We start from the raw sequence: 8,428 nt of genomic DNA, 5'->3' as shown, positions 1-8,428 counted from the left end.
TTGTGTGAAATCTAAGGATCACCCACCTTACACAAAATCTCCCTTAGAGCAAATTGGGCTTTAGGAAAGCCTTAGGGCATTTGTTCAGAAGGACACCAGGAAGACAGTGGAAAGTCTTTTTAAAAAGAGATGAGTCAAAACCAGCAGAAGAGGGAGACATGGTAACTTTGAAATAAAACATTTTAGAAATAATAGGAAAAAGTAGGTCAGAACCTGCCAGAGCCAGAGCCTGTCTGTCAGCAGTCTTCATTTTCTTCTGTGTCCCTCTACAAATCCTGATGGCCTCGGGCCACAGCTAAGGATTAGCTGGAACCTTCAAGTCAAATGCAACCACATTTCTGACTGAGGCAAGAGTCTGCCGAAGTGATACCCAAGGACCTTGGGCCCATCCAACAGCTGTATATTTGTACTTTTGATGTCCCATCTTGTTCAGTCCTCTGTAGTTTGCAATTCCATGTACATAATTCTAGACTAAGGGGTCAGTGAACTACCACCAGCCACCACCTGTTTTTATACCACAAGTGAGTTCAGAGTGATTTTGATATTTTTAAATGCCTAAAACAAAACATAAACAAAAGAAGGATAAATAAAATTCAAATTTCAGTGCCTATAAAATTTTATTGGAACACAGCTTTGCCCATTCACTTACAGTTTTCTATACCTGCTTTTTTGCCACCATGACAGAGTTGAGTAGGGCTGACAGAGATATTTAATGCCCCCAAACCTAAAATATCAATATTTACCATCCAGCCTATTATGAAGTCTGCCAGCTTCTGCTTTAGACTTACTGCTTCCTATGAACCTCTCACTTTGTAAGTCCCCTACCTGGCCTACCTGCTCTGAACTTGCTGGAACCTCTTGCCTCATTTGTCAGGCTTTTTTTAAAGACGTCTTTGCCTTGACACCTCATCTTGTGTCCACAACAAGTGAAACCCTGCGTCACAGCACAATACTATTAAAAATAAATCTGTAAGTCCTATTCAATTAGCATTCGATTTGTTAAATTAAAAAAAAATATCACTTTCTGCCTCATGGCTTTTCTTAGCTTAATGAACACATTGGCAGCTAATGAAGACATGAGTGGTACTATTACATGGTATGGGGTTTGTGTTTGCCACGTTTGTGACAATTGTTTACCACCAAGCTCAGGGAGATGGAGCATTCCTTTGGAGGGTAGTCCAGCAGTAGAGCAGCCAGTTATGAGAGCTAAAATACAAGGAAAAGAGAAACACCTTTCAAATCTGTCTTCTTGATGTTATGAAAAGACAATTTTCTATGGAGAACCAAAGGATAAAATAATAAAGATAATTATTTTGGGCAACTTACTGTGTTCCAGCTAATATGCTTAAAATTTCATTGCCATTGTCACACGTAATCACTGAAATTTCTCCATGAAGTAGGTATCATGCTTATTTTACAGGTGTGAAAGCAAGGCAAGGTAGGGCCACACAGATAGCAAATGGCAAAGCTCGGACTAGGACTCATGTCTCCCTGACATCAGAGCTGTGGCAGTAACCACTACATTGCATTGCCTCCTCAACTCCATTTAAGGATCTGGTTAAGTAGAAATATGTTCTGAAAATCCTAATAAAACAGGGCTAAGTTTGTATGTGTTATGGGGGATGGTGTGGTAAAAAGGAACAATGGGTAGAGTAGGAGCTTGTGTTCTAGGCTCTATAAAAGGAAAATGTTACTGATATTATCCACTACACGGTGAAATTCAGTACAAAATTAGCTGGTAGGGGGTCTCATTCAAAGGTGGATTATCCTCCAAGTGTCTGAAGGAGCTTAGGCCTATCAGCTGCTCTGCAAAGGCAGTAAAGTTCCAGTGCATTCAGTCACAGCCCATGGGATAGGTACAATGGGAAGGCATGTCAGGGTCCTAGTGATCATGTAGTCCAGTCCATTCCTTTTACAGATTTGGAGATTGAAGCCCAAAATGGGAAGTTGAATGTCCTGGTGTCATACAGCTGTTAGTGGCAAGTGCCAGATTGAGTGGCAATCTCCATTACACTATGAACCATGACAAGGTGGCAGGAGAGTGGACTTTGTTTTGTTGTTGTTGTGGTGGTGGGTGTTTTTTTTTTTTTTTTTTTTTTTTTTTGCGGTCCATGGGCTTCTCACTGTTGTGGTCTCTCCCGTTGAGGAGCACAGGCTCCGGACACGCAGGCTCAGCGGCCATGGCTCACGGGCCCAGCCGCTCCGCGGCATGTGGGATCTTCCCGGACCTGGGCACGAACCCGCGTCCTCTGCATCGGCAGACGGACTCTCAATCACTGTGCCACCAGGGAAGCCCCAGGAGAGTGGACTTTAGATGCAGACTGACCAGTGTGAGCAAGCCCTGTGGAGCTGGCCCAACAGCTGGTGGTCAGCAGATCGCCTCCTTTTGACACCCTCCACATATCCAGGAGTGCAGCGATCTAGTCCCTTCTAATTGATACCTTAACTCGAGTTCATTCATCATCTTCCACTAAAGATTACCACTGGCAAAGGGCTTTATACTCTACAAAGCACCTTCACTACAGCAGTTGTTATCTAACAAAGGAGGAAATCTGAGGGGAGAGAAATGGATGGCCTGGATCTGGGTCACCCGACATGGCAATGCCCTTCCTCTACCTGGAAATGACTCCCAACAAAGAAAAGGAATGCTATCGTGGGTTCTCTGGTTCCTGCAGAGAAGCATGCTCCTTTCTTCCTGGGGTTTTTTTTTTTTTTTTTTTTGGCTGTGATGGATCTTTGTTGCTGCCCGCAGGCTTTCTCTAGTTGTGGCAAGTGGGAGCTAGTCTTCGTTGCAGTGCACGGACTTCTCATTGCGGTGGCTTCTCTTGTTGTGGAGCACCGGCTCTAGGCACAGAGGCTTCAGAAGTTGTAGCACGTGGGCTCAGCAGTTTTGGCACACAGGCCCTAGAGCACGGGCTCAGCAGTTGTGGTGCAAGGGCTTAGTTGCTCCGCAGCATGTGGGATCTTCCCGGACCAGGGCTCGAACCTGCGTCCCCTGAATTGGCAGGCGGATTCCTAACCACTGCACCACCAGGGAAGCCCTTCCTGGGGGATTTTGCCATAAATAAAGTTTTTGTGCCACAGTGCCAGAGTTGAGTAGATGTGATGGATAAGTATAATATCCAGCAACCTAAAATATTTATTATCCAGATCATTACAGACAAAATCTTTCATGAGCTTAAAACCTATTCATGGGTCAGATATTACCTCTAAGTTTTTATGAGCAAAACTTCTCCCAGTTTCCCAAATCAAGTTGAAATGGGTTCTGTTGTACTTTCATTAGCAAAGTTCTTTAGAACATAAAGTTCTTACTATATTTATCCATTTAACAAACATGATTGCACTCCTAAAATGTCCAAAAACTATTACCTGGATTGTGAGAAATCCTCACAAGAACCCTGTGAGATGAGCATTGCTATCTCCATGCTGCACATAAGTCAACTGAGGCTCTTTAATGATGAGATAACTTACCAAGGGTCACAGTAAGTAAGCGGCAAAGAATTTAAATAGTTTGCCCAACATTTTGCTGCTTCTTTCTCTTCTGATGTATCATCAAACCTTCATGGCAATCCAGTGAAATTATTGGTCAGGAAGAATGATTCCCATTTTACCAAAGAGGGAACTAAAGCACAGACAGCCAAAACCTCTTGCTCAAGTCACATACTAAACTTGATGAGTCAGGATTTGGATTTGGGTTTTCTGATTAAATTCTGGAGCTCCTTCTGGTGTTTTATCAAATGCCCCAAAAACACCTCCATATATACTAATTTTAACAAATAGTATTTCTTTAGGAAATGATTGCTATAGATACAGAGATATGTTTCTGAAATCCTGTTATCTTTTGCATCTAAATTATGTACATATTGTTTATGATTGGGGTGGAGATAAACGGGAAGATTTCTGCCATGGGCAGCATAACAACTATCCCAATTGGAGTTCTTCAAATTTGAGGTTTCTCTGGAGATTTAATCTTCATTCTGGGCTCATAAAAAGCATTCTGGCTGTTCATGTAATAATTTCAATACCTTTGTAATGATATTTCTCTTTCATTTCCCTGCAAATGGGGATACATTGCTCAATCAGACCATTTTCATTTACCTTGTGATTCGTGTGTGGGAAAATCGTACCCAATTTGAAAGCAGCACAGTATTTCCTTGGGACTTCTCACTGAGAGGATTAGATAGTGCATCACACTTGATGGCAAATGAAACACAGAGGGATTCACTGATGCACCAAATCCCACTCTGGGAGGTCTGTTTCAGTGGAAGACCGAAAACAAGCCATTATTTTGTCACTTGGAACAAAAGCCCTGATTAAAAATTAAAATCCATTCCGTACTGATAAATACACCACTGCCTAATTACTCACAAGATTTATATTTGTGGTCTTAATTCCCTCAAAATGATTATTTTTTTAACTTCCTATAAATCAGAACACAATGAGCTTGACAGTGTCAAGCTTCAATAAACATTTGTTTACCCCTTTTATTAGATAGATCAGTTCCTGACCGATAATGTTTTAAAATACTTAAATACTTCATGAGAAGAGAAAGATGTCCCTTCCATTAAATGGTTTTCAATGTAGGAAGAAGTGTATATTTAGCGTATTTAGAGACACCTAATTATGGCTAATTTAAAATTTCTTTTCTGCCAACTGGATCTTCACATTTGCCATCACCCAAATTTCCTCAACATTCACATACAAACACACACAACCATAATACAAAGCAACAAAAATACTAAAATAAATAAAACAAAGAAAAATAAAATAATAGCTTCTGGTAACTTCAAGGATTTTTTGAAGGCTGGGATAGAAGGGGAATTGGGAGCCATGATTAAAGGGAGCTCATAAAAATAAATGGAGGAAAGAGAGAAGTCAGCAAAACTGGTGTGGTAGGCAGCTCCAAGGACACATCCCTCCACAGAAATATTTTAAAATCAAGCAAAAACTGCCAGAAGCAAGCTTGTCATAACTCTAGAAAACATTCAAAGGTTTACAACAACTAAGTGAATACTGAATCAAGAAAAAGGCAATTTGAAACTGGTATTTTTTATTTACACTTGCTCCACCTGCCACCCCTCCATAGCCCCTGGCTCAGTGGTCATCCTGAAGATATCAGTCCACATGCCCAGAGAAGGATTTGGGGCCCTGATTCTGGAAAGGGAAGAACAAACCTTGTTTGCAAAGAATTGTCTGCTTTAACCTGCTTTGGGGTTAAATGAAAATTTGATGCAAAAGATTTCAAAAGCACTACAAATGATAGAAGGGGGAAACAGTTTTTAACTTATTCTATGGGGCCAGAATTATCCTGATACTAAAGCCAGACAAAGACACTACAAGAAAAGAGAATTAAAAACCAATTTTATTAATGAATATAGATGCAAAAATCCTGAAGAAATTACCAGCAAACTGAATCCAGCAACATGTTTACAAAGTTACACACCATGACTAAGTGGGCTTTATCCCAGGAATATGTGTATAACATTAAAAAAAAAATCAATAAATGTAATATCCCACATTAATAAAACAAAGGGAAAAGACACATAATAATCTCAATTGACACAGAAAAACTTTTAACAAAATCTAATAACACACTTTCATGATAAAAATACTCAGAAAACTAGGAATAGGAAGGAATTTTCTAAACATAATAAAGGGCATTTAAGAAAAAACTACAGTTAACATCATACTCAGTCATGAAAAATTGAAAGCATTTCCCCCAAGATGAGTAAAAAAATAAGATTGTCTGCTGACACAATTACTATTTAATGTTGTGTAGAAAATTCAAGCCAGAGTAATTAGGTAAGAAAAAGAAATAAAATACATCCAAATTGAAAGGAATAAGTAAAACTATTTCTATTAGCAAATGACATCTTATATTAGGAAAATTCCAAAGAATCTAAAAAACAAAAACAAAAAACCATTAGAGTTAATAAAAGAATTCAGCAAAGTTGGTGCATACTAGGTCAACACACCAAAATTGGTTTGGTACATTAGCAATGAACAACCCAAAATGAAACTAAGAAAACTATTCCATTTACATTAGCATCAAAGAGAATAAAATATGAATATATTTAACCAAGGAGGTTCAAAGGCTTTTACATTGAAAAGTCCTAAACGTTACTGAAAGAAATTAAAGAATATATAAATAAATGGAAAGGTATCCCAGATTCATGAATTAGAAGACTTAATATTGTTACATTGGCAATACTGCTCAAGATGATCTACAGATTCAAGGCAATCCCTATAAAAATTCCAATGTTCTTTTATGCAGAACTGGAAAATCTTATCCTCAAATTCATATGGAATTACAAGGGGACATAAATAAATAAAAACAATATTGAAAAAGAAGAACAAAGTTGGAGGACTCACACTTCTCTACTTCGAAACTTATTAGAAAGCTACTGTAATCAAAATAGTGTGGTACTGGAAAAAGAATAGACATATAGACCAATAGAGTAGAAGTGAGATTTCAGAAATAAACTTATTTATCTATGGCCAATTGGTTTTCAACAAGGGTGGGCCAAGAACATTCAATGAGGAGGTAATAATTTCTTCAACAGATGCGACTGGGACAGCTGGAAATTCACATGCAAAATAATGAAGTTGAAACAGTACCTCAAGCCATGTACAAAAATCAACTCAAGATGGATCAAAGATCTAAATACAAAAGTTAAAACTATCAAACTTTTAGAAGAAAACCTAGGGGTAAATTTTCATGACCTAGGACTTGGCAATGGCATCTTAGATAAGACACCAAAAGCACAAGCAGCAAAAGAAGTAAGAAATAAATTAGCCTTCATCAAAATTAAAAACTTTTGTTTTTAATGAAAGTTATCAAGAAAATGAAAAGACAACCTACAGAATGAGAGAAAATATTTGTGAATCATATACCTAGAAGAGTCTAGTATCCAGAATACATAAAGAACTCTTATAACTCAACAACCAAAAACAAACTACCCAATTCTTTAAACGGACAAAGAACTTGAATAGACATGTCTCCAAACAACATATACAAATGGCCAACAAGTACATGAAAAGATGTTCAACATCATTAGCCATTAGGAAAAAGCAAATCAAAACCACAAAGCGATGATACTTCTTATGCCCACTAGCATGGCTATTTTTAAAAAGAGAAAGGAAAAAAATGTGTTGTTTAGAATGTGGAGAAATTGGAACCCTCATACATTGCTGGTGGGAATGGAAAATGGATCAGCCACTATGGATAACAATTTGTTTGACTCCTTAAAAAGGTAAACATAGACTGAGCAATTCCACTCCTAAAGAATTGAAAACAGATACACAAATGCATGTACATATATATTCATAGCAGCACTTCTTAATAGTAGCCAAAAAATTGGAATAACACAAATTTCCATCAACAGATGAATGGATAAGCATGTTATATACATACAATGGAACATAACTCAAATAAAAAAAAAGCAATACATTATTGATACATACTATAATATGATGAATCTCAAGAAATATTTTGCTAAGAGAAAGAAGCCAGAAACATAAAAGTTCACATATTATATGATTCCATTTATATGAAACATTCAGGATAGGTAAATTCATACAGACAAAAACCAAACTAATGGTTTTGTTCTGAGGAGGTTCGGGGGAGAGGAGAGCATTGGGAAGTAACTGCTTAATGAATAGGGGGTTCCTTTTTGGGATGATGAAAATGTTTCGGAATTAGATAGCACAATATTATGAATGTAAAATGCCAGTGAATTGTTCATTTTAAAATGGTGAATTTTATAGTATTTGAATTTTACCTCAATTGTTAAAGAATAAAAAGTATTAAAAATAAATAGAGGCGATGATACAAGGTTTAGAGGTGATAATGGGAAGTGTAGCAGGAAAGAAGAAAGGGAGGTGAAGTCTGGGATAGAATGTGGTACATATTTGAAAGGGAGAAAAGAACATGAAACATGTGAGAAAAGAGAATCCTGGCTTCCTTCCATTCTGCCCCCTACAAACTATTTCATATACTGCTGTCAGATTTACCTTTTTAAAACAAGTATCTGAGCATCCTGATACCATCCCCACAAGTTTCCAGTTTAGAAGCTTTCATTGCACCTACCCCCCAACTCTTATTGCCTCCATGGCAGCTTCTCCAGTCCATCTTGGTCTACATTTTCTTCTCTGACTCTTGAAGCTTGCCCTCCCCACTCCACTCCCCAAGCAGCACGTGCTCCCACATTTTTTCCACTTCCTGAGCCCCACAGGATTTCTCACAACTCTGTGTCATTACTCATGCTGTTAACCCTTTTGGATAAATCTTACCTCCCCTCAGGACTTAGCTCAGCTGCCATTTTTTATGACTTTGTTCCCAGAATATCTAAGCTGAAAGCAGCTTATGGTAGTAGAAAGAACACAGACTTTGAAAACAGCCAAATCTAGGCTCCAAAAGTTGATATAT

The sequence above is a fragment of the Tursiops truncatus genome, chromosome 14 (assembly GCF_011762595.2).
Source record: "Tursiops truncatus isolate mTurTru1 chromosome 14, mTurTru1.mat.Y, whole genome shotgun sequence".
Classification (NCBI taxonomy): Eukaryota; Metazoa; Chordata; class Mammalia; order Artiodactyla; family Delphinidae; genus Tursiops; species Tursiops truncatus.
The sequence above is the reverse complement of the archived record's forward strand: the minus strand, read 5'-3'. Positions refer to the sequence as shown.